Raw genomic sequence first — 26,371 nt, 5'->3', positions numbered from 1 at the left:
GAAACCAGTCTGGCAATTTCTCAAAAAGTTAAAACACAGAATTACCACTTGCTCCAGCAATTATGCCTGTGTGCTAAGTTGCTCATGCTCATGTACGACTCTGCAACTTTATGGACTATAACTGGCCAGGCTCCTCTGTCCATGGGATTTTCCAGGCAGGAATACTGGAATGGGTTGCCATCCCCTCCTCCAGGGGATCTTTCCTCACCCAGGGATCAAACTCAAGCCTCCTGCATTGGCAGGAAGGTTCTTTACCACTAGCACCACCTGGGAAGCCCTCCAGCAACTATAGTCCAAGGTATAATATACACAAGAGAAATGAAAACAGGTCCACAACAAAAACTTGTGACTTCTGTTTCACAGCAGTATTATACATAATAGTCAAAAGGGGGAACAACCCAAATACCCATTAACTGATGAACAAATAAATAAAATGTGGTCTATCTATATAACAGAACACTATTCAGCCAGGAAAAGAATGAAGCTCTGATGATACTAAGTGAAAGAAGAGTTCAAAAAAAGACGATAAAATGAATGATTCCATTTACAGAAAAATTCCAGAAAAGGCAAATCTATAAGAAAGTATATGAGTGGTTGCCCAAGGATGGGAGAGGCGAGTGTTGGGGGGAAATGGGGAACAATTGTGAAAGGGTTTCTTTTGATTTGATGAAAATGTTCTAAAATTGATTGTGTTGGTTGCATCACTCTAAATAGATTAGAAACCATGGCACTGTACACTGTAAACAGATGAGCTGGAAGGTTTGTGAATTATATTTCAATAAAACTAAAAGTTAAAAAAAAGAAAAAAATAAGATAGACAAGAAAAACCATTAAATTTAAAAGCAAGTTGCAGAAGAGCAGTTACACTATGGTGACCCCATCTGTGCTAAAAGAAAAGGTACATTTGTAGCTGTGTTAAAACTTCCCTGAAGGGCCCATAAGAGCATTACCAGCACTGAGATGGGCTGTGCCGCCGGGAGCTGGGGGTGGAGGAAAGTTTTTAACATTTTGTACACTTCTATACTGTTTTAACTTTTTATAAAGCTGGGTTGCTTTCAATATAAAATAATAAACAAGTGAAAGGCAAAAAAATTTTTTTAGATCAAGTCAGTAATTCCAATTATTCTTAACAGCTCTTTCCATTAGCAGGCAGGCTTATTGACCTGAGGTTTCAGCACTTTTCCTTTCTTTTTTTTTTAAAGATGCTTACTTAAATTTATTTGTATTCATTTATTTTTTTGGCTGCACCGCACTGCACGTGTGATCTGTTTCCTGAAGAGGGATCAGACCTGTGCCGCCTGCCACGGAAGCACAGATTTTTAACCACTGGATTGCCAGGGAAGTCCCCTTCAGCACTTTCTCGACAGTTATCACAGAAAAAAACATATTTATATTCTAACCCAGTGCATACCTACAAAATATAAGTTAAAATGTCGGGAAACTGAACTTAGCCTCACTCTGTACAATGCACTCTGCTATTTTCTATTCTTCTTGTTTTGCTTTTTTCTTTCTTTTTTACTCTTTATCCTTAATGCACCACCCACACTGATTTCTCAACTCAGTTTGAAAATCGCTGCTCTGGGTGTCAACGGCCGAGTTTGTCTCTGACCCTCTGGGCAAGACAGTCACCGCCTGGATCCGATGCCAGAGCCACCTGATCCTGCTTGTTACCAAGATCATCCCCAGGCTTGTGCCCACTTCTCTCCACCCTCGGCTGCTCCCAGCCCCAAGGCCTACTCTGCCCTGGTCAGCCCTTGGCCACGGTCCCTGCTGACCAAGACAGATGGTTGCCTGGGGCTGCACCCAGCCAGGTCACTGGCCTCTGGGGCCGCACCCATGCCAGGGGAGGGGCCGGAACCACAGCTTCAGCTTCAGACTGCAGGGCAGTAAAGCCCAGCGGTTAAGAGCCCGGGCTCAGAAGCCAGGCTGCCAACGGTTCGAATTCCAGTTGTGCTGCTGGCGACCTGGACTACGTTAGTTCATCTCACTAACTCCCCCATCCGTGAGGGCAGCTGAGTGGGAAAGTGGCCGGACTGAGGTTCCACAGTAGTTCACAGGGCAATTCAGGCCAGAACCCCAGCCCTCAGCCACATCCCACCGCCGATCTGACCTTTTCGTCAGTCCTGGGAAACAAAATGAGCTGCAGACAGCAGCTGTGACCCTGGCTGGCACAGTGCCTTGTACTCGGCAGGCACTTGATAATGGATTCCAGAACTGAGCGAGGGGGATCTGTTTTAAGGCTGTTCGGTGATCCTAAATTTGCTCCGAAGGCAGCCTTGGCAACGCCTGCTAACTGCCCCCCTCCGCCAACAGCTCTTCTCTCCTTAATAACAGAACCATGGCGTTTCAGCCAAGCATGTGGCCACTCAAAACAAAGTCTACATTTCCCAGATCCCTTTGCAACTAGGGGTGTCACCAATGCTCTGGCCAAAGGGAGTAGAAGGGCTGTATGGAACTTTAGGGAAGGGTTTTTAAATTTTATTTTATTCAAGGACAGATGATTTACAATGTTGTGTTAATTTCTGCTGTACAACAAAGTGATTCAGTTATACATAAAAATTCTCTTTCATATTCTTGTCACAGGATATTGAATATAGTTCCCTTTGCTACACAGTAAGACTTGCCTAGTGGTCCAGGGGGGTTAAGACTCTGCATTCCCAATGCAGAGGGCCTAGGTCAGGGAATCAGATCCCATACGCCACAACCAAGACCCAGTGCAGCCAGATAAATAAATTTATTTAATTAATTTATTTAATAAATATATTATTTAATTAATGATAATTTAATTAATTTAAGTAAATTAATTTATTTAATAAATATAAACTATCACAACATTGTTACTCAGCTATACCCCAACACAAAATACAAAGTTAAAAATAAATAAATAAATAAAAATTTTAAGAGAGGAAGTGTACCTTTCTGCTCTCTCTCCTTTTGGCTGGCTGGAATGTAGTTATGATGGCTGGAGCTCAAGCAGCTATATTTATCCATGAGAAGGAAGCCATGTGCTGAGGATGGCAGTCATGAAACAGAGAGAGACTGGAACAGCATAATCTTACATCATGGGGCAGCATCATTATCCTGGACTCACAATTTTCAGAGTTTGCTATCTAAACTTATGTAACATATTATAGTTTTCTTTTTTCCCTACAAGTTGCTAATTCTATCTGGTCCAGGAGCCCCATCTCTTCCCTGTCATAAAAAGTCATATCATCTCTCTTTTGACAAGCTGATGCCTGGGGAGGTCAGCCTGAGAAAAGTGTGGTCTGAGTCTGGAATCCTAACGTGGTAGCTGCTTCCACATCTGCCCATAAAGACTGAGCCCCTGGAGGATGTTGGATTCCCGTAAACAAGCAAGGAGCCCTCACTGGCCCATAGATGGGCCACTCATCCCCACGATGCCTGTTTCAATACCTACCCTCCTAGGAATCTCCATCAAACCTAGGCTTTGTTTGGCCCACAAAGGGCTTCTGTGTGAGCAGAGAGACTGAGACCCGGAGCAGAACCTCGGTTCCCAAGATGTCAGGATTCTCAAGAAGCTTTCCTCTGCCCCCACTCAGACATCCACATCTTTCCTTCCTAGTCCATGACACATCCTGGGAAAATACTTCTATGGAGAGGCAGCTGAGCAGAGTTCCGAGTCAGGCCTGAGTTCAAGGCCCAACTCTGCCACTTCCTAGCTGTGTGACCTTACCTCTTGGCCTCAGGTTTCTCACTATAACCTGGGATGCAGAGTTGCACTCACCCCTCTAACTTGATAGTGCTAGCACAGAGCAAGCATTAAGACCATAATTATCATCATCATTTTTATTACCATCACTAAACGGGGCTGAGTCCTGGGTCCCAGCCAGACTGGTGACCTGGATGCCTGGTTAGCAGCCAAGCCAAGCTTCTTTAGGGGTCCTCAGGGAGCAGGCTATCTTAGGCTCTGACCGCCGAACCACTGTTCACTGTTTCCTGCCATAAAGGGCTTCTCTGGCAGCCACAGGGGAGGAAAAGATGACTTCAATGCCTAGGTCAAGTCCTGTGGGCCAGGCCGCAGTGACGCCAGCCCTCCCTGGGGCTCCCCTCACCCCCTGGAGCTGACTTCCTGCTGTAGAAATGAGCTAGAATCTCCCACCTACCACTCCTGGGAGCCAGCACCCCAGAGCCAACATGGGCCATGCTGAGCTGCCAGGATAGCCACTAGTATATGCCCAGCACAGCAGAACTCACCAGTCCTTAACTGAACCACAGTGGACCAGGGTGGTCTGTGGGTCACCTCATGTCATACACACCTATTTCTGCTTGGGGATCTGCTTGTCCCCAGCTCTCAGGTCATGTGGTTAGGGTTGGGGATTCAGCCCCGGGTAACGGGGTGTGTCACATGACCCTGCTAAGCCCATCACGGCGTTCAGGTACTGTTCAAAGTGACCGACTCAGGGATGGGCATATGACTCAAGTCAAACCACTGTGACCCAGTCCCAGGTAAGCCTGGGGCTTTTGCTTGAGCAACTAGAAAAGATCAATCATTTCCTGCAGCATGTTAATCTGAGACAAGGGCTGAGGTCATCAGAGAACATCTGGTTGACATTTGGTGAAGCTGATATTTGGTGAAGAGCAGAACAAGAGATGAAGAGAAAAATGAACAGTGATGATACCATTTGAGATCCTGAATCCAAACATGCCTGAAGCCAAACTGCCTGCCTGGACTTCTGAATTATATGACACAATAAACCCTTGCCCTTTGGGGGTTGTGGGGGCCAACCTGGCTGAGTACACATAGGTTTTGTGTCACCCGCAATATGAAAAGTCCAAAACCCAACCAGGACTTAGGTCACTGTATGTTGTTTACATATAATTTTAAAAACCTTTTATTAAAGCACTGGAGAAGGAAATGGCAACCCACTCCAGTGTTCTTGCTTGGAAAATTTCATGGAAAGGGGAGCCTGGAGGGCTACAGTCCACGGGGTTGCAAAGAGTTGGACACAAGCGAGCACATACATACCTTAAAGCACAGGGTTAAAAACAACACCCCTTTCCTATGAGGGCCACTGTGTGTGCGCACACAGGTTAGTGAACACAACTCCAGTGAACAACCTGTGCAGCGGTACATGGGCAGCCCCGCTTCCCACCTCCAGGGGCAGCCGCTTCCAATCTTCTAGACGTGACTCTTGGTAGATAACACCACATCTCTAAGTAATATGCTTTCTCTGCCATTTCTTTTCTTAATTTTAATTATTTATTTCTGGCTTCATTGGGTCTTCGTTGCTGTGCATGGGCTTTCTCCAATTGCAGCATGTGGGTTTCTTATTGCGGAGGCTTCTCTGGGTGCGGAGCACAGGTTCCACGGCACATGGACTTCAGTGATTGTCGTGCACAGGATTAGCTGCCCTGTGGCATGTGAGATCCTCCCAGGCCAGGGATCGAACCTGTGTGCCCTGCCTGGGAAGGCAGATTCTTAACCACTGGATCACCAGGGAAGTCCTGTCTGTTCTTCGTTATCTATCGAGTTTCTGATATGATAAATGAAACTGTAGTTCCACTTCCCCTCATTACTTCCCTCCCCCATTCCTCCACTCCCAGACTGGTAGGTCTTCTGCTGCTTCCTTTAGATACCATGCCAAGAACTCTCTTTTTAAAAATTACTATGAGTATAGTTGATTTACAATATTGTGTTAGTTTCAGGTACATAGCAATGTGATTCAGTTGTACATACATATTCTTTTTCAGATTCCTTTCCATTATAGGTTATCTATCACAAGATATTGAATGTAGTTTCCTGTGCTACACAGTAAATCCCTGTTGTTTACCTAGTTTATATATAGTAGTGTGTATCTGTTAATCCTAAATCCCTAATTTATCCCTTCCTTCCCTTTCCTCTTTGGTAAGTGCGTTTTCTATGTGAGCCTATTTCTCTTTTGTAAATAAGTTCATTTGTATCTTTATTTTAGATTCTACATATAAGTGATTTCATATCATGTTTGTCTGGCTCTGTCTGACTTACTTCACTTAGTATGATGATCTCTAGTTCTATCCAGGAACTTTCTGTCTTATCCCACCAACCAGAAGGAGCGATGGGTTTCTCATGAGTTCATCTTACTCGAGACAGATGTGGTTTTTATGCTGCAAATGAGTGATAAGAAAGCAGAAGAGGCCTTTGCTCCCACTGGCTACAAAAATGCACAATGTTTACTGAACTAAGACAGACAAGTAACACATGTGGACAGCTTACTGTGTCCAAGGCACCATGCCAAGCTCTCAATGTGGACTTTCCCTTCTGGCCATGACAGGTGACACTGGGCAGAGAAATGACTGCCCACCTCCGACAGGGCCACCCCAGGGAGGGAAACGGAGCAGACCCAGGCTGCCCTGGACTGCTCCTGGCTTGTTCCAAGGATGTGCTGGGCTCTAGCTTGAGTTCTCAGTTTCCTTCAGACAAGAAACAGAAACTTATCTTGGTGCGTTCCCATGTTCACTGCAGCATTAGTCACAACAGCCAAGGTATGGAAACCACCTGAGTGTTTGACCCATGCCCAGGTAAAAGAAATGTGGTATGTCTATTTGTTGTTGTTGTTCAGTCGCTAAGTCATATCTGGCTCTTTGTAGCCCCATGGACGGCAGCATGTCAGGCCTCCCTGCCCCTCACTAGCTCCTGGAGTTTGCCTAAGTTCATGTATTATGTACACAATGGGATATTACTCAGTCTTAAAAAAGAAGGAAATCCTGTCATTTGCAATAACATGGATAACCAGGAGGACATTATGTTAAGTCAAATAAGCCAGACACACAAAAATACTGTATGATCTCACTTACACGTGGAGCCTGTAAAACCCAAACTCGGAGAAGCAGAGAGTGGTAGCATGCTGGTTGCCAGGGGCTGGGGGTGGGGTGGGGGAAAATGGAGAGATAATGTCAAAGTGTACAAAGTATCAGTTATAAGATGAATTAAGGCCTGGAGATCTAGTGTATAGCCTGGTGACTAAAGTTAATAATACTGAATTGTGTACTTGAAATTTGCTCAAGAGAGTAAATCTTAACTGTTCACACACACACAAAACAAAATAAAACAAAAAAAAAGGTAACTATATGAGATTATGGATGGTTTAATTAGGTTGATTGCGGTAACCATTTCACAAATATATGTATATCAATTCATCACATTGTATACCTTAAATACGTACAATTGTTATTTATATGTACAATTGTTGTTTGTTAATTATACCTCATTAAGCTGGTGAAAAGGCTCATAGGATGCTCAACATCGCTAATTGTTGGAGTATATGTGTGCTTAGTCACTCAGTCATATCTAACCCTTTGCAACCCTATGGACTGTACCCCACCAGGCTCCTCTGTCAGTGGGATTCTCCAGGCAAGAATACTGGAGTGGGTTGCCATACCCTCCTCCAGGGGATCTTCTCAACCCAGGGATTGAACTCACGTCTTCGTGGTCTCCTGCACTGCAGGCAGATTCTTTACCCACTGAACTACCCGAGAAGCCCAATCATTGAATAAATGCAAATAAAAATGACAGTGAGGGACTTTCCTGGTGGTCCAGTGGATAAGAATCCACCTCCAATGCAGGGAATGTGGGTTTGATCCCTGGTCAGATCAAACTAAGATCCCACGTGCCATGGGGCAACATAGCTCACCAGCCACAGCTAAGACCCAACACAGCCAAATAAATAGATAAATATTTTTTAAAAACCCACAATGAGATGCCACCTCACACCTGTCACACCTACCATCAAAAAGCCTATAAATAATATTGGCGAGGATGTGGAGAAAAGGTACACGTTTGTGTGGGAACGTAAATTGGTGCAGCCACCATGGAATACAGTATAAACTTCCTCAAAACGCTAAAAATGGAACTGTAATGTGGTCCAGCAATGCCACTCCTGGGTTTATATCCCCAAAAAATAAACCCAAACACTTAATTCAAAAAGATACAAGGACTCAATGTTCAATGTTCACAGCAGCACTCTTTACAACGTTTACAACAGCCAAGATATGGAAGTAACCCGTGTCTATCAACAGGTGAACTGATAAATAAGATGTATATGTATGTGTGTGTGTGTGTCTATAATATATATATATATATATATATAGATAGATAGATAGATACATAGATAGATAGTGGTGCTGGTTTAGTTTCTAAGTCGCTTCCGATTCCTGTGATCCCATAGACTGTGGCCAGCCAGGCTCCTCTGTCCAGGGGATTTTCCAGGCAAGCATATTGGAATGGGTTGCCATTTCCTTCTCCAGAGAATCTTTTCCACCCAGGGATCAAACCCAGGTCTCCTGCATTGCAGGTGGATTCTTTACCACTGAGCTATCAGTGGTATATAGGGAAGCCTATATAAATATATAAAAACATATACATATATACATACATATACACAATGGAATATTACCCAGCCACAAAAAAGTAATGAAATTCTGCCATTTGCAGTAATGTGGATGGACCTAGATATTATTATGCTTAGTGAACAAGCCAGAGAATACTATATGTTAGCACTTATTTGTGGAATCTAAAAATATAACAAATGAATGTTTATAGCAAAACAGAAACAGACACACAGATACAGAAAACACAGTGGGAAGAGGGTAAAATGGAGAGGCACCTTAAAAGATACAGACTACTATGTATAAACTAGATAAACAACAAGGATATATTTACAGCACAGGGAATTAGAGCCATTATCTTGTAATAACTTTAAACATTGAATTACTATGTTGTACACTTGAAAGTAATATAATACTGTAAGTCAACTATACTTCAATTTTAAAATAGTTGGAAAAAAAAAAAAGCTCAGTGTTGTGTCCAAGACCCTATATTCTGCAGTCACAGGACCCAGCTTGAATCCTGGCTCCCCAGCTAAGAGCCTGAAGTGCTCATCAAATGCCTTTCCAGGCTGTGTTTCATTTATTTGCTTGGGGGTGGGGATGGTAACAAATGTGTTGTATCAGGAGTTACTAAGTCAAGCGTCCAGCTAAAAATTCAGGTCAGTGTACTCCCGGCGTACGGTAGGTGCTCATAAATAAACATTTATTAAAACTATCTCAAGAAATAATATAGTTCGTGTCAGAATGCCAGAGTAAAAGGAACTGATTTACAGATGTCCCCACCCAAGAACCACTCACTATTCATGACCAAGTCCTCATGTCCCTGCCCCTGCACCTGAAGGACCCTCTTTCTGGAATGCCTCTCCCAACTGCTGCCAAATCCTTCTGTTCCCTTCAAAATCCAGCTCAAATTTTTACCTTCTCCAGAAAGACTTCTCTGGGTGGCTTCCTGTCTGGAAAACAGGGGGCTTCTAACGCTAGGAGTTGTTAGTGAGATCAGGCTTGTGGTGCCTAAGAGAGAACTAGCCCTCAAAAGTACTAGCAGCTATTATGCCTTGACCACACCCCAACCCCTAAATCACTCCCCTCCTCCCAAGCCCTCCAGAAGCATTTCCATTATATACAGAAACCCAAAAGTCTATGTCCTGGGAAGACTAATGCCCCCCCCAACAAAGATGTTCACACCCTAATTTCTAAAGCCTGCAAATATGTTCCCTTATGTAGCAAAATCAACTTTGCAGGTATGACTAAGTTAAGGGTCTTGAGATGAAAGATTACCCGGGATTATCCAGTGAGTCTTTATAAAACGGAGGCAGGACCGTCAGAGTCAGAGGAAGAGACGTGACAATGAAACAGGGGTCATAGAGAAAGATTTGAAGATGCTATGCAGCTGGCCTGAAAGACAGAGGAAGGAGTATGCAGGAGGCCTGTAGAAGCTGGAAAAGGCAAAGAAACAGATTTTCCTTACAGCCGCCAGACAGAACATAGCCCTGCTTTTGAACTTGGCTATCTTGGCTTTTGAGCTTCTCACCTCCAGAACTATAAGGAAAGAAATCTGTTGTTTTAAGCCACTAAATCTGTGGCAGTTTGTTACAGTAGCAATAAGAAACAAATATAGTCTAGACAGTAGGGCAATTTTGCCCTCGCAGGGGACACTTGGCAATAACTGGAGACACCTCTGGCTCTCACAAGACAGCCCCCACAACAAAGAACTGTCCAGCCAAACTGTCAATAGTCCTGAGGCTAAGAAACCCTGCTCTAGAAGGACTTTGGTGGGATTCCAAGGAGACTTCCCCCATCCACCTTCCCTCCTCTTCTCTTTTAAAAACACATCTCCATGCATACCAGAAAGAGACAGAGAAATCAGCTTACTCACTGATAAGAGCCGCGACCCACAGCTGAACCCAGGAAGACAAGTCAACATTCACTCTGCGAAGGCTCATAAAAACATCACTGCAGTTCACTGTGCTTTGTTCATACAAAGCTGTTATGATTCAAAGGTTATTATTTAAAAAACCAAAAATATACATTTTAGAATACAAAGCACAATATTGGAAGTACAGCTTCAATGAACAAAATGCACAAGAGGGCCTGAATTTTAATTTTTAATTATTTGCACACTTCTCATGTTCCCAGGTGGAGAAGGAAATGGCAACCCACTCCAGTATTCTCGTCTAGAGAAGCCTGTTTACGGAGGAGCCTGATGGGCTGCTGTCCATAGGGTCGCATAGGGTCGGACACGACTGAAGCGACTCAGCAGCAGCAGCATGTTCCCAGGACACTCTGTACTCTTGGTGGGTCGACCAGAGAGACAGCGTGTCTCACTTCTCAGGGCAACTCTGTGTTTACATAGCCTCTCGGTGCCCAGACCATGTGAGTGTCTGGAACAAAAGGGGCCGTGTCTTAGTCCTTCTACCTCCTAGCCTAGAGTACAATGCCTGGCACACACGAGGTTCCCTAGAAATGCAGCGTGCATGAAGGAATGAGTAACTGGAGAAAAGTGGGCCATGACTGCAGATATAATGGGCCTTGTAGACATGGAGGACTAGAGGGACTATCAGGTTACAACTACAAGGCATCTAGGGGTTACTTAGCCAGGAGACACAGTTGATTGTGTGGGAAAACCTGAGTGGGAAAGCCTGGATCATCGGGAGGCCCTCAAAAAGCAGCCAAGACCAGGATTGGGCCCAACAAGCTTTGAAGATGAACTGATCTGGGTTCAAGTCTGGGCTCTGCCACTACTAGCTGAGTGCCATTGGGCAAATTACCTAACCTCTCTGAAACTCAGCTTCCTCATCTGCATAATCCACTCATCTATCAAAGTGGAGCAGTATGAGCAAGGTGGAGAAGAGGGGAGAGAGCTGGTCTGTGGCATAGGAGCCAGCTGTCCATATGTTTTGTGCACCCTTGCCCAAATCCTTTTGCATCTAGGTGGGGCCAGGAGGCTACATTTGAGCTGGTGGAATGCAGACAGAAGTAACTTGTGCTGTTATCAGGCCCATCCCATCCCTGAGGCCCATTTGTGGCGCCCTGGCCAGCCTCCCGTCCACTGCAATCCTGTCCTGAGACACGTAGCCCAGAACAGAGTCCCAGTTTTCCAGCACCACTCACAAGAGAGTCCCAGCTTTCCAGCACCACTCACAAAGCTCCTGCTCCAGCGCTCCACTCAGCTCCCTGGAGAACAAGGGCTCCCCGCTCCCTGGGCTCACCCACACGGTGCCATCTGTTCGGCACACGCCCTAGCCTGCTCTCCCTACCCATGCCCTAGCCAATTCTGCTCATCCCTCAGGTCTCAGGTTAGATAGACGTCACCTCCTCCAGGAAGCCTCGCTGGAGCCCCAGGAGTTTGGCACCATTAGCTTCATCCTACAGAGAAGGAAGCTGAGGAACAGGGAGGTGAAGTGACTTACCCAAGTCACACTAGAAGGTAGGAGAGGTGGGTTTGCAGCCAGATCTATCCAGGGTTTCACTCAGCCCTGACTTGCTAAACCACTTTTAAACTGTGATTCCAGGGGCCATTAGCAGCAGCAGCAGCCTCACCTGAAAACTTGTCACATGTGCAAATTCTGGGGCCCCATGCCAGTCCTGCTCAAGTAAACTCGGGGTGGGCCCAGCAAGCTGTGTTTAAACAATTCCTCCAGGTGGTGTGGATATGCACCGAAATTTAAGAACCACTGGCCCAGAGACATGTTCTCAGTTGAGCCTCCTGCCTTTTGGCCACTCCCTGTGGAATCCTTGCAAGGTCTAGAAAGTGTCCCCGCTGGACAACTGGACACTGTCTGCCCTCTGATTTTCTAGCCATCTGAAATGCTTCTCTGGGTGTTCCACAGCCCTGGGTCTTTGGGGAACAAGAGACTGTCTTCTACTTTATCATCAAGCCTGTTGGTGACTCACTTCTTCCTTTGTTTGAAGCCTGCTTCTTGCGCCCATCAGCCTTGGTGGCAGGAGTTTAATTCAGCAACACTTGAAGGGCCAAGCCACTTTTATCCTGCGGTGGGCACTATAGCCACTTTCCTCTAGAACATTCTCAGTTCATTGGGATTATGTCTGCAGCTTCTTGATCAGCAGAACTCATCTCCCCAGCACAAAAATGTTTATTCTTAAATCAGTCCAGCAAGCCACTCTTACACTGAATGCAGTCCTGGTCATCAACTTGTCCTGTATCAGCTTTAAGAATCAGACCAGAAAGAGTAAATCTTAGAGAATGAGCCTGAACAAATCCAAGCTTATGCTGGTGACCCTCAGCTTTCTTCCACACTGCTCTCAATGTCCTGACACCTGGATGTCAACCCTGCCAAAGATTGGACCAGACTTCTTTGGGGAATCTGATCAGTGTGAGAAAAAGGGCCTAAAGACACCCTCCCTTGTGGAACACCAGATCACCCCAAGGGGAAAGCTGCAACCAAGAAGCCCCTCTCATACCCACAGACCTTTCATAGGGCTTCCTGGAGCCCCAGTTTCTTCAGCAGATAGTCACAGACCACCAGAGAGGTGGAAAGGAGAGCTTTCAGGGGCCCAGCCTCCTTCCAGCCTGTGGCTCTGCCCTCCTCCAGGCCCTCACAGTCCTCTCAACTCTGCTGGTAAATGGGAGAATGGGGGAGGTTTTTGGTGTCCAGCCTTGGGGGAGACACACACTATTTCTGCTCACATTCCAACAAGCCAAAACTTAGTCATGTGGCCCAAGAAATTGTAAGAGAGCCCAAGAAACAACCAGGATGCTATCCCAGGAAGAAAACACGGTGACCAACAGCCATCTCTGCCACATTATACATTAAAAATGTTTAAAATCATATCAGTGATACATCCTTAGTCAGCCAGAAAGTACCATCCTGTCATCCAGAGCGTGCGCGCGCGCGCACACACACACACACACACACACACACCCCTGCTGCAAATCACAGAATGTACACAAGTGATCATATGTAAACAGACCATTTCAAGGGATCCTTAGACCCTGACTTCCTCTCTCCTCATCCCCTGCAAAAGATAATTTGGGGCAGCAGCCCACATCCCTTCTTGAAGAACAGGAGAGGAGGGGGGATGGCAATCCCAACCATCATGTTACACCTGAAATCCCACTATCAAGCAGCTTTATTATATTTGTTGAATAACTGCCTGGAGTAAAAAATGAAAGGTGCTGCGGAGGCCAGGGAAAAGGAGGACACCTAGGAAACTCTAAATCCCACCTCCTCCTACAGGCATCCTTTCCATCACCACCTCCAGGAAGCCTTCCCCAGTGACCCCCCACTAGCCCCCACGCCCACGCCACACACAGGGTATCATCAGCTCCCACCTGCTTACTCTGTATTCCTTCCCTTAGCCCACCTTGCTCATTAGTACCTTCTGTTAGATTACTCTGGGCCTCAGTTTCCTCCTCTGTAAAATCAGAGGGGTAGGCAATTTCCTGGTTGAGCGGCCCCCAGGCAGCAGCTTCCAGGGCCGAGGACCCAGAAGTCAGGCTCCCACAGAACTTCCCCTCCGGCAGACTAGCCACCCTCCTCCCAGCAGCCCATCCGGCTCACTCGGGGCGCAGATGGGCGGGTTCCCCGCAACCCCCCACGCCCGCGCAGCGGAGCTAGGCCGGGACTCCCCCGGGGAGGCCCCCGCCCCGCCGCTCCGCATGCTGATGCCCGGCCCCTTGGCGCACTTGTCCACGGGGCCTGCCAACACCCGAGCTCTTACAGTCAACACTGCAGCAGCAAGGGTGCGTCGACATGTCCTTGAGGTTCCTGGAACTGGGGCCTCTTGTTCGGGGGCCCAGGTAGGCGATGCGGCTTCGGGCCCCGCGGGGAAAGGAAGGCAGCCTTCCCGCACCTCTGCGGGCCCCGAGGCGCCCCAGGCGGAGGCCCCCAAGCCGTGTCTCTCACACCATAGAGTGCCAAGTATTTTCCCAACAGGCACTGCCGTTAATCAGCACGACGCTCCCATTTTACAGAAGCGAACAGTGAAAGCCGAAGAGCTGAACCCTCACATTCTCCTTCCGCCTCGAGCCCCGGCTTTGAAGCACCGGACCCTGAGCGGTCCGGGCGCTGGCGGCACCGGGGCGCGCAGGCTTGCAGCGCCGGATCCCGGCCCCCTTGGCCAACCGCGGCCCCACCTACCTGCTTCGGGCGGACCGGCACGGCAGCCGCTGCCCACGGCCGCGAGGATCCAGAGGAGCTGGCAGAGGCTCGTGGCCCGGTGCTCCAGGGTGCAGGGCGGGCGGGGCCCCGAAGGTGCCGGGGAGCAGCGAGCCGGGCGCGCGGGCCGGCGCTCCGGGCAGGCGGCGGCGGCCGCGGGAACGATCCCGGGGCGCGAGGGGTGCGCGGAGCCGCTGGGATGATCCCGGGGCGCTAGGTGAGCGTTCCGAGGGCGAGTGCTGCGGCAGCGCGGCTTGCGGGAGGCGGATCCCCACACTGGCGGAGCTGGGGCTGGGGCCGGAGGCGGCCGGCTGGGGCGGGGCGGGGCGGCGGCGCTCACGTGGCCGCCCCCAGTGGCCGCCCCGGCTCCTTCTGCCGCCGCGTGGACCTCCCGGCGCTGCGTCTGCTGCCTGTCTAGTTCCTGTATTCAAATCCTTTCCCAAATCAGGAATGATCCGATCTCATTGTACGTCTCTCAAAATATTTTTTTTTAATCAGAAATCGCTTTTTTTTTTCTGATATCTGCTTTGCAAAAACTTAGGCATGTATGACTATGACAATTACTTGTGTAATTATTTGTATAGTACGTTGCTGTATTCATCTTAGCGCACGGCCTGGCATCTGCGTGCGTGCTAAGTTGCTTCAGTTGTGTCCGACTCTGTGTGATCCTATGGACTGTAGCCCGCCAGGCTCCTCTGTCCATGGGATTCTCCAAGCAAGAATAAAGGAGTGGGTTGTCATGCCCTCCACCAGGGGATTCTTCCCGGCCTGGCACCTAGTAAGTGCTTAATAAATACCTGGGAAATGAACGAATAAATATGGAAAAGTATAACGAAGAAAAGGAAATAAAACTAATGATAACCACTGTGAACAAGTTCATATTATATTCTTCCTGTTTCTCTAGTGAAAGTTTAGAAATTTCACCACTCTTAAATTTAGAAAGAAAAGACTTCGCTGGCCTTCCAGTGGTTAAAACTCAGCTTCCACTGCAGGGGGCACAGAAAAAAAAAAAAAAGAAATAACAGTGATATTTATCAAGGGTTTTTTCTCATACTATCTTCATATCAACTTTTGTAGCCCTACTGTTCAGATCATAAAACTGAGGTTTATAGAGATACACCTACCCAGAAGATTTCCAAGCTAGGGGCCCCAGGCAAACACAGAGAAACAAGTGCATGCAAACAGGCCAGAAACGGACAGGGTTATCTAGGTATGACTGTGGGAGTGTTTACAGTTTTCCTAACAAGAGTGGACTCTTACCTATTTCTCCTATCCACTCAACACTAGGTTGTAAACATGTGGTCAAGGGCTACCTGTCATTGGCAATGCCTTCTTTGATGAGCCTTTTTGGAGTTGTGATAAGAGCTGATATTTACAGGACATTCACTTTGTGTCAGGCACTGCGGTAACTGCTTTATGGACATTCTCTTTTTTAATTTTGGTCATAATCCTCTTATTGTCCCCACTTCATACACAGGGAGACTAAGGCAGGTTAAGTGACTCTCCCAAGTTTACATAGGAAGTTGCAGATTTTGACCCAGGTCTCCGTGTATATTGACCAACCCCTAGAGTGTCCTGTCCATAAGTCTTGACACTTCAGGTTTGTGTGTGTGTGCTCAGTTGCTTGACATGTCCAGCTCTTTGCAACCCTGTGGACTGTAGCCCGCCAGGCTCCTCTTTCCATGGGACTTCCCAGGCAAGAATACTGGAGTGGGTTGCCGTTTCCTATTTTAGGGCATCTTCCCGACCCAGGGATCAAACCCCAGTCTCTCGCGTCTCCTGCATTGGCATGAGGATTCTTTATCACTGCACCACCTGGGAAGGCCACTTCAGTTTTTGTGGCCCCTGAAAATTCAGATTCTGTTGGGACACAGAAGTCCTTCAGTTTACCGGCTGCAGTGGTCTCTGCAGGGAGTAGGTACGCGTTTATGAGGCGTGCAGTGAGGGTGACACTCAGGCAGCGCCTCATAAGGTGGTGAAGGGAAGGAACAAATAGAAATGGTCCTGAAACCATTGGTCATTGAGTGTTTCACCCTTTGGCCTAAATGCTACAAGTTTCAGAAAATGCAAGATCTAAAAGATACATATCAATTTTGCTTGAAATATTGGCTCCATTACTCATCTTGAAAAAAACTCTGGCTTTCAGCATAAAACAAAATTATACCTGGAAATTTTAACCATGGGAAAACTGGACAAGAACAAAGAGTCTGAGCTAGTCTGTTCAAGCCCAAAGAAAGGCCAAAAAAGAAAAAAGACTGCTCTACTTATAGCTCTGTGGCTCTGGACAAGTTATTTAGCTTCTTCTTTCCTCTCTTTGGTGTATGAGCATCTTTTGTCTTTAAGGAACCAGTACACCCTATTTTCAATTCATGAGAATAGCCCTCTCTACTCTCCTGGTCCTAAGATTGGACACATGACTAGACCTGGCTGGTCAGTATATTCCATCCCTTTCGCCCTGTTCATTGGTTCTGGGATGAGCATGTGACCCAAGTCAAGCCAATGAGATACTAATTTGGGTCTTTTATAGCTGCCATTTTAAAAGAGAATCTCTTTGAAGCAATGTAAATGTCCATCAGCAGATGAATGGATAAAGAAGATGTGGTGTGTATTACACACACACATGCGCGCGCGCGCACACACACACACACACACACACACACACACATGGGCTTTCCTGGTGGCTCAGATGGCAAAGAATCTGCCTGCAATGCTGGAGACCTGGGTTCGATCCCTGGTCTTATCTGAAAGATCCTCTGAAGAAGGGAATGGCTACCTACTCCAGTATTCGTGTCTGGAGAGTTCCATGAACAGAGGAACCTGGTGGGCTACAGTCCATGAGGTCACAAAGAGTCGAACTTGACTGAGTGAGTAACACTTTCATTTTTCATATATATACATACATAATGGATTATTACTCGGCCATAATAAAGAATGAAATAATGCCATTTGAAGCAACATGGATGGATCTAGAGATTATCATACTAAGTGAAGTAAGTCAGTCAGAGAAAGACAAACATATGATATCACTTATATGTGGAATCTAAAAAAGAAAAAATTGTACAAATGAACTTATTTACAAAACAGAAATAGACACACAGACATAGAAAACACACTTAAGCTTACCAAAGAGGAAAGGGAAAATTAGGAATTTACAGATATACACTACTATATATAAAATAGATAAGCAATCTGAAAAATAATATATATATGTATAGCTGAATCACTTTGTGTAACAATTGTGTTAGTTTCAGGCATACAGCAAAGAGCCACAGAGCTATAAGTAGAGCAGTCTGTTTTCTTTTTTGGCCTTTCTTTTTCACATTCTTTTCTATTATCAGTTATTATAAGATATGGAATATAGTTCTTGTGCTATCCTTGTTATTTATCTATGGGTATTTGTTCTTAAAGCAAATACTTATTAAGCTCCAATTGTGTGCCAAGTATTGTGTTAGGAGTTGGGGGAAAGACCTCCCTTTAGAGAGGGTCAAACAGGGGAGGAAAAGGGAAAACAAATTTCTCAAGCAGTCATGATTCCCGATACAAGTTGCAGGGTGTGCTATGAGAGAGAATTGTAAGGGGCAATAAGAGATTATAAAGGCAAATGCGGTCAGAAAGGATTCTCTGATGAGATGACATTTGAGTTGCACTCTGAAGGCTTCCCAGATGGCACCAGTGGTGGAGAATCTGCCTTCCAATGCAGAGATGTGGGTTTGATCCCCTGGAGTAGGAAGATCCCCTGGAGTAGGAAATGGCAACCCACACCAGTATTCTTGCTTGGAGAATCCCATGAACAGAGGAACCTGGCAGGCTATAGTCCATGGGGTCACAAAGACTCGGCACTGAGGTATTACTTCCAGGAGCTTCAGGTGCCCGGGGTGGCCTCAGCAAGGAGATGTGAACCAGATCATTCTTGGTTTTTACTTGATCCTTAATCACCCCATTTAACCACCACATAAAGCTGTTCAGACTTTACTGAAGAGTGTGGAATAACAAAGAGAATTAAACATAGGAGGATAAAAATTAAACTGTACCCTCATTTTTATGGTATCCAAGAGGAAAAATAAACCATTCACAGTGTTTCTTGGCACACTCTAATTCCAAGACTTACTCCATGTACTGAAGCCTGCCCTTTCTTCTCTCATGCGGACAGACATCTCCTCTCCAAGCACTGAAGGACAAAATCCCCACTTGTATTAGAAAAGCCCCACTCCTGGCCCACGGGATTTTTTTTTCCCCTCTCCCTCCAGCAGAGTAATCACGGGACTCACTAACCCACAGGATGCAAAAAATATCAAGAAAGTGAAAAAACAATTCAGAGAATGGGAGAAAATATTCATAAATCATACATCTGATGAGGGATTTATAGCTAGAATATATAAAGAACTCATAACTCAAATAAATAAAAAGATAACTCAATTTCAAAATGGGTTACAGATTTGGACAGACAGTTCTACAAAGAAGATATACAAATGGCCAATAAGCACATGAAAAGATCCTCAACATCATTAGTCATTGGAAAAATGCAACTCAAAACTGAATCCACTAGGATGTCTATAATCAAAAGTCAGGTAACAAGTGCCGGCAAGGATGTGACGAAACTAGAAAACTCACACACTGCAAGCAGGAATGGAAAATGGAAAACCACTTGACAGTTTCTCAGAAAACTGAGAAGCATGGGGTTCCCATGTAACCTAGAAATTCCACTCCCCAGCATATATCCAAGAGAGATGAAAATATATGTCTGCACAAAAACATCTGCAAAAATGTTCATAGCCACATTATTCATAATAGGAGAAAGGTGAAAACAACCCAAATGTCCATCAACCAATGAATGGAGAATTAAAATGGGGTATATCCACACAATGGAATATTATTCAGCAATAAAAAGAGTGAAGTACTGATCAACGCTAAAACATGGATAAAACTTAAAAACAATATGCTAAATGAATGGAGCCAGACAGAAAAGGCAACAGATATATGATTTCATTTATATGAAATGGCCAGAAAAGGAAATCCTTTGTGATGGAAGGCAGATTAGTGGTTGCTTGGGGGGCTGGGAAGGGAGTTTGTGGGGAATGGAGAGTGATAACTAACAGGTGTTCCTTTTTGGATGAAAAGATCCTAAAATTAATGTGGGGATAGTTGCATAATTATGTGAATATACTTAGCAATGAGCTATACAGTTTAAAGAGGGGTCTTGTCAAGTGCTTGGGGCTGGTGCACTGGGATGACCCAGAGGGATGGGTTGGGGAGGAAGGCGGGAGGGGAGTTCAGGATGGGGAACACATGTAAATCCATGGCTGATTCATGTCAATGTATGGCAAAAACCACTACAATATTGTAAAGTAATTAGCCTCCAACTAATAAAAATAAAGGAAAAAAAAGTGGGGTATGGTATGGTATGTGAATTACATCATGATAAAATTGTGACCCTCAAAAAAGGGTTCACAGTATCCTCCTGGTGCTTCAGGCTGTGACTCAGGAGAGAGATCATCAGCAAGAGTGCTATAGCCCAGTCTAGGTACGCGGCTGCTCCCCACTTCAAAGGATGGGAGTAATCCGCCCACAGGCTCAGGGAGGGTTGGAGAACTGCTCTAGCCACAAACGCCATGGGAACGAAATGCTTCTAAGCGCTGGCTCCTCTGATTCCCTGTTCACAGGAGGCCGTAGGAGTTATAGAGCAGTTTTAGGTTCACAGTGGAACCGAATGGAAGGATTTCCTGTACCCCTCCTGCCCCCACGCAAGACAAGAATAGCCTCCCCCATTATCAACATCCCCCGCCATGTGTTACAATTAACAAACCTACACTGACACATCACAGTCGCGCAGAGCCCACAGTTTACATTAGAATTCACTCTTGGTGGTATACATCCTAGGTGCCCGTGTGCTCAGCCATGTCTGACTCTTTGCAGGTTGCAACCCCATGGACTGTGGCCTGCTGGGACTAGCCCATCAGGCTCCTCTGTCCGCGGGATTTTCCAAGCAAGAACAATGGAGTCGGTTGCCATTTCCTACTCCAGGGGGTCTTCCCAACCCAGGGATGGAATCACATCTCTTGCACCTCCTGCATTGGCAGGTGGATTCTTTACCACTGGGCCACTTGGGAAGTCCCCTGCATTCTATGAGTTTGGTCTAATTTATAGTGACAAGCATCAGGTGTTATGTTTAGTATCATACAGAGCAGCTTCACTGTCTTAAAAACCCGTCATCTATTAATCCCGTACCTCCCCCTTACCTCCCAGAACCACAATGGGATGCTTTTAAGCAGAAGCTTAAAAAAAGTCCTTGCAAGTCCTCCTTTGCTCCTTGGCTCAGGAGGTCTAGGGCCTACTGTGCACAAAGCCATCACAGGGCCATTCAGTGACCCACCTGTAGCTACAGAAAGACTAGGAGAAGCTATGAAACCACTCATCTATCATTTGGACAGTGTCTTTCTCTCTTTTCCTGCACAAGGCAAATTCCAGGATTAGGGTGGGGCATGTATGGAACTTTAGATACATTTGCCCCAGTATCATTATGGACTTCCCTGGTGGTTTAGGCTGTAAAGAGTCTACCTGCAATTCAGGAGACCCAGGTTCAATCCCCTGGTTGGGAAGATCCCCTGGAGAAGGGGATGGCTACCCACTCCAGTATTCTTGCCTGGAGAATTCCATGGACAGAGAATCCTGGTGGGCTATAGTCCATGGGGTCACAGAAGTTGGACATGACTAACATTTTTACTTTTTTCACTGCATAGAAAAAGATCTAGCAGGATACAGCTAAACTGTTACTCATTTGGATTTGGTTTTGAAGGAGGGAAGTGGTGAGGAAGAGAACTTCTCTTTAACTTTATACAGATTTGACATCTGAAAAAAACTTTACAATGAGCATGCATTACATTATATTTCAAATTTTAAAAGACAAAAAAGCACTTTTCTTTACCAAAGTGTTGGCAGAGTTTAACTGTGTGGAGAAATTGAAGATGATTTTATTCTTTTATTTGAGCTTTTCTTTCTTAGCCTTGAGTTTCAATAAGAAACACATATTTATTACTTTAGTAAAGGTTATTTTTAACTGTCACTTCCATAAAAAAAAAAAGCAAAAGATAAACAGAGTCCAGTTGCCTTGGTTTCCACCGCCTCCCTACCCTTGCCTGCCTGGGCCTGGGTTTTGCATAGGAACAGTGCTCCCAGCCTCACCCTTAAGGCAGAACTCAGCAGGGAAGCTGAGTCAGCACTTCGGTAGAGGCCTGCAGGGAGTCAGGCCTGCTCACTGGAGCAGATAAGCTCACGGCCTTGCTTCCACTGGATTTTTGTTCTGTTGAAGCAACTGACTTGAGGGTTCTGAAGCGGCTCTGGAAACAGCTTTTCTCCCAGAAGACCTGATTTTTGCCTTATCTGGTCTAGGAGGTGCTGGATAAATGCTCACTTGAATTATCAGAGAGAGAGAGAGAGAGAGAGAGAGTGGGAAGGGCTAGGGTTGTGTTATGGAGTTCAAGTTCATACTACTCACACACACAACAGGCCAATAAATCAAGAGATGAGGTTCTGGGCCAGGGAACAGCAACTTTATTTGGAAAGCCGGCAGGCAGAGAAGATGGTGGACGAGTGTTCCAAAGAACCACCTTACTTGAGTTAGAATTCAGGTTTCTTTTATCCTAAAAGAGGAGGCGGGGGATGGCTGGTTGTTGCAAACTTCTTGGTGCCAGAATCCTTTGTTCTTAAAACTGTTCATGTAGGTCAGGTCACAAAGTTCCCGTAAACCTCCAACAGGACAAATGTCATTCTCTGTTCTGCAACTTTCTTTTGCCGTATGAATGGAAAAGTGTTATACCTTTAAAGATCAGAGCCTAGAGAAGGAGATATCCTGTATATTTCAGGTTGTAGGCAACAACACTTTACAAAAGATGCAGAGCCATCGTGACTAAGCACAGGCGACAGAACACAAAGGTTAGAACTAAAGGAATAGATTCAATATGGAGTCAGGTTTGTTCTTACCGTTACAGTTGCTGCTAGCAAATGATCCAACTACTGGAGAAGGCTTTGAGTCATTTGTTGGGGGATTACTCAAAGTGGGGCTTCCCTGGTGGTTCAAAGAGTAAAGAATCTGCCTGCAAGGCAGGTAGACCTAGGTTGGGTCCCTAGGTCGGGAAGATCCCTGGGAGAAAGGAATGGCCACCCACTCTCGTATTCTTGCCTGGAGAATTCCATTCATGGACAGAGGAGCCTGGTGGGCTACAGTCTTTGGGGTCCCAAAGAGTGGGACACTACTGAGCAACTAACACGTTCACTCACTTTACCCAAAGAGATCTCTACTTCCTCCTTGTGGCCACACGGGGTGACCTTTCAGAAGAGTTGAACAAAATGAATTCTGGGTGGCAGGAACTGGAAGTTGATGTGTTACGTATTTGCTCTGAATTTACTGCATTTTATTTTATTTTTATAAGGAAAACCACCATTTTGGTTCCCAATATTTATTCAAGATCTTACACAAAATATTTCAGATAATTGAGTTTTGGTCGTCATCTTTCTCCTCTTCATTTTGATTAATCTATAAGTAGCAATTTGTAACTTGGCTTTTAGCATACGTAGATTATTCTTCAAATATTTTTTGGTGAGATATTTCAAATACCTTTTGGAAAAGGGCACAATTACAATAATTTTGCTTTCTTTGCTTCTTCTATTGTTACAACCCCTCCACCAGCATTCCCAGCTTTCCCATTCACTTTCATTCTTTCCTGAAAAAACTACTCAAAATTGGCAGCATCCTTGATTCCATCCTCTCCAGGGCTGGTACAGTCCAAGGTAAACTTAGGACAGTACCCGCTTCTTTTTTGTTGCCCCGCTTCCCACAAGCTTTTTCACCGGCTCCATGGCGGCAGCAGAGGCAGAAAAGGCTACTGTATTTTTAAAATCTCACTGAAAATAGTCTCCTATGTGAAGAACACTGGATCTTGGAAGGGTCAGGAATGCTGGTTCTACCTGGGGCAGCGAACACAAATTTTTTAGCCTCTCTGAGCCTCAGTTCCCCGCTCTGTAAAAACAGAGTGGATACTCGTGATGACTGAGGGAGCCTACACAAGTCAATGATCTGTAAAAGCGTTCAGTGATATTCCTTCCTGGAATCACAGTGGCAAGGGCCAGGCCACGGGGCCGCCCAAGGCTGCAGAAGGACGAGAGAGTCCACAGGATGGTGACCCAGCTGGTTCCCCGAAAACCCGGGTTCCGCGCGGACCTGCAGCTCGGCCCTGAGCAAGCGCCAGTGCGACACTGCCCCCACGTGGTCATAGGCAGTATCTCACTCTCGCGGAAAACCAAACGCAAACATAGATGACGATTGACTATTAACATTTTGGAACTCCTTTTTTTCCTTTTTGATGCTGCGTCCCGACTATATTTACTACTGCGGATAACGAGAGCACTCCGATTCCGAAGCCCGGAAAGAAGCCACGGGGTTAGTACGTGGAAACAGGCGCCAGGACGCCAGGCTGATAGCTGGCAAACGTGGAACAATGGAGGCGGGGTTTGGAGAGAGCGAGGCGCCGGGTCATGAGACTAATATAGTACGTGTGGAAGACATTGCGAACGGGAGGTAGCGTGGCCGAGTGGTCTAAGGCGCTGGATTTAGGCTCCAGTCATTTCGATGGCGTGGGTTCGAATCCCACCGCTGCCACACCTTGCGGGTTTCACTTTTTCAAGTTCTGAATCATCTCCCAGTTATCCTTCGCCTTTTTTTGGTGTTTATTTTTTAACCTTCTGACGCTGTTTTTTCTTTTTAAAAAAATGGAATGGGGAAGGGAGGGGGAAAGGAGGAAACCGCAGCTCGGGGGACCTCACTCCTTTAGCCTTATACACAACCCCCACCAATCCTGCTACCTAAAAATACGAAAACGTCTCCCTATTTTCATGGTAAAGCATTTGAGATACTTTAAGAAGCTCTCAGACTGTCTGCGCTTTTGATTTAAGGCTTCAAAGCCTGAGGCCCAGGGAGAGGGCCTCTTTCGACCTTCCAGCGACAGAGGTTAGGTGGGGGTGATTTTAATCAAGACTTCACTTAGGAAGGGTCCCTTTCTGGCCTCCTCTGGTCTGCAGAGAGCTCAGGCTGACTCCATAAATCCCTGTTGGTAAAAACTGTGTCAGGCGACCTTACGGAGGGTCTGGGGGCTCGAGACCCCCGCCCCAGCGGGTTTATCAGCCTAGAGGTCCTAGCTTCATCGATCCACTTCCTACCTGGTTTTTGTGCTTGTTCATTTACTCATTCAACAACAATTTGTGAAGGGCCTACTCTGAATAGTTAGTCCTGGGTTGGGCTTTCTAGGTGGCTCAGTGGTAAAGAATCTGCCTGCCAATGCAGGAGATGAAAGGGACACGGGTTCAATTCCTGGGTCAGGAAGATCCCCTGGAGAAGGAAACGGCAACCCACTCCAGTATCCGTGACTGGGAAACTCCATGGACAGAGGAGCCTGGCTGGACTTACAGTCCATGGGGTCGCAAAGAGTCGGACACGAAATAGGAAGATCAACCTGAGGCTAAAGAGGAAGAGGGCAGACGGTCTTGACACGCACGAAGTTCACAGCCACTGAACTTTCCTCCATTGTACCTGTGAGGATTGTTATGCAGCATGAGGAAGCTGATCCCTCTGAGGACATTACATTTAGTTATTATATCTCCTTAGACTTCTGTTGGCTGTGACAGCTTCTTAGACTTTCCTTGTTTTTCATGACTCCCCCCCACCCCCACCCCAGTTCTGAGTAAGGCATTTTGTAGAAAGTTTCTCAATTACTTTGATTTCTTTTCATAATTAGGATTTGGGAAACATGTATATTATCTAGGGTGAAACAGATCACCAGCCCAGGTTGGGTGCATGAGACAGGTGCTCGGGCCTGGTGCACTGGGAAGACCCAGAAGGATCGGGTGGAGAGGGAGTGGGGAGGGGGGACCTGGATGGGGAATACATGTAAATCCATGGCTGATTCATGTTAGTGCATGACAAAAACCACTACAATGTGTTAAAGTAACTAGCCTCCAACTAATAAAAATAAATGGAAAAAAAAAATTTGGGACCTTAGAATCTTAAGGGATTTTGAAAGGAAGACCACAGAGGTAAAGCGTCGTTCTCTTCCACGTCAAGAGTACAGGCTATTGGGACTTCTCTGGAGGGCCAGTGGTTAGGATTCTAACCAATGCAAGGGGGTTGCAGGTTCCATCCTTGCTGGGGAACTAAAATGCCCCAAGTATGGCTAACAAAAAAAAAAAGTACACATTAGCAACATGATTTATTACTGTTGATGTTAACCTTGATCACCTGGCTAGGTCTTATTTGCAGGTTTCTCCACTAGAAATTCACACCCCCTCCCCAGCACTGTACTCTTTAGAATGAAGTCACTGTATACACTTAAAAAAATTTTTTTTTTAATTGGAGTGTAGTTGATTTACAACGTTGTGTTAATGTTTGCTGTAGGGCAAGGTGAATCAGTTATACATACACACATATCCACTCCTTTTCAGATTCTATTCTCATATAGGTCATTGCAGGATACTGGGTAGAGTTCCCTGTGCTCTTATTAGTTATCTATTTTATATATAGTAATGTGGAGTTGTGATATTCTCACTTTTCACTTCACTTAAGGGTGAAATGTTTACATCAGTTAATTGAAATTCTATACAAAGCAAGTGGTCTCTTCCCTCATTTATTAAATTTATTTGTACCACTATGGATTCCTAGATATTCATTTTATATTTTGGGAAATAATCCAATAATCATTTGTTCAAAGTGTTGTATCTTTAGCCACTGGGAGCTCTTATAGCTGGCTCAGGTGTCCTTTCAATATACCTCCATCATTGCGTGGTTGTTGTTTTGAAACACTTCTCACTTTGTGGCACCATAAGATGCTCCAGGTTCATCTTAAATGTTTCCTGTTCCAGAGTTTGCCGTTTATCTTAGGCGT

The 26,371-nt window shown here is 45.8% G+C and overlaps 1 protein-coding gene and 1 non-coding gene across 6 annotated transcripts in view; one reads left to right on the top strand and one right to left on the bottom strand.

Annotated features, from left to right (window-relative positions):
• The window catches only part of EEF2K (eukaryotic elongation factor 2 kinase), a 68,345-nt gene extending 53,596 nt beyond the window's left edge, over positions 1-14,749 (bottom strand). The window contains exon 1 of one of the 5 annotated variants that reach the window (XM_070461015.1): positions 14,427-14,749. The gene's annotated coding sequence lies outside the window, so the exon portion shown is untranslated. Of the gene's footprint in view, positions 1-10,201; positions 10,301-13,665; positions 13,785-14,426 lie in introns of those variants that run through there. The other 4 variants (XM_070461011.1, XM_070461017.1, XM_070461014.1 and 1 more) reach the window with 4 other exon arrangements.
• Positions 14,750-24,014: 9,265 nt separating this feature from the next.
• TRNAL-UAG (transfer RNA leucine (anticodon UAG)) lies at positions 24,015-24,096 on the top strand. Its single transcript has one exon. It is a non-coding gene; the product is annotated as a tRNA-Leu (tRNA).
• Positions 24,097-26,371: the final 2,275 nt, after the last annotated feature.

Source organism: Odocoileus virginianus, chromosome 33, assembly GCF_023699985.2.
Source record: "Odocoileus virginianus isolate 20LAN1187 ecotype Illinois chromosome 33, Ovbor_1.2, whole genome shotgun sequence".
NCBI lineage: Eukaryota > Metazoa > Chordata > Mammalia > Artiodactyla > Cervidae > Odocoileus > Odocoileus virginianus.
This window is presented reverse-complemented; position numbering and strand designations above follow the sequence as displayed.